Source organism: Camelina sativa, unplaced genomic scaffold, assembly GCF_000633955.1.
Source record: "Camelina sativa cultivar DH55 unplaced genomic scaffold, Cs unpScaffold17160, whole genome shotgun sequence".
NCBI classification, from domain to species: domain Eukaryota; kingdom Viridiplantae; phylum Streptophyta; class Magnoliopsida; order Brassicales; family Brassicaceae; genus Camelina; species Camelina sativa.
The window spans coordinates 1-303 of NW_010938174.1; the positions used below are offsets into that span (position 1 = coordinate 1).

A 303-nucleotide genomic window follows, 5' to 3' on the forward strand; every position below is an offset into this window, starting at 1 on the left:
TTGGTAGCATTGATTCTGGTAAAGCTCTCAAACTGATACCAAAAGAAAGGGAAGTATCAGAACAATAAAAATCAAATACACTCACACACACGAATAAAAGAAACGGGAAAATAATGCTTACAGAAGAAGCTGGTTGAACAGTGACAAATCCTGAAAAAAATAAAGTGAAAGAGATTAGATCTGGAAACAGAGATCGGGCAAAATAAAAAACAAGCAAGGAAGCAAAGCGAGTTGTGAGAGAGAGAGAGAAGGATACACATACCAGGAGAGTGAAAGCCATTGTGAAGACCGAGCAAGAAAGCA

The 303-nt window shown here is 38.0% G+C and overlaps 1 long non-coding RNA gene across 1 annotated transcript; it reads right to left on the reverse strand.

Annotated features, from left to right (window-relative positions):
* Positions 1 to 303, reverse strand: LOC104775510. The gene is made up of 3 exons (XR_765964.1): positions 263 to 303; positions 122 to 150; positions 1 to 32 (listed from the first exon to the last, which is right to left on the reverse strand). It is a non-coding gene; the product is annotated as an uncharacterized LOC104775510 (long non-coding RNA).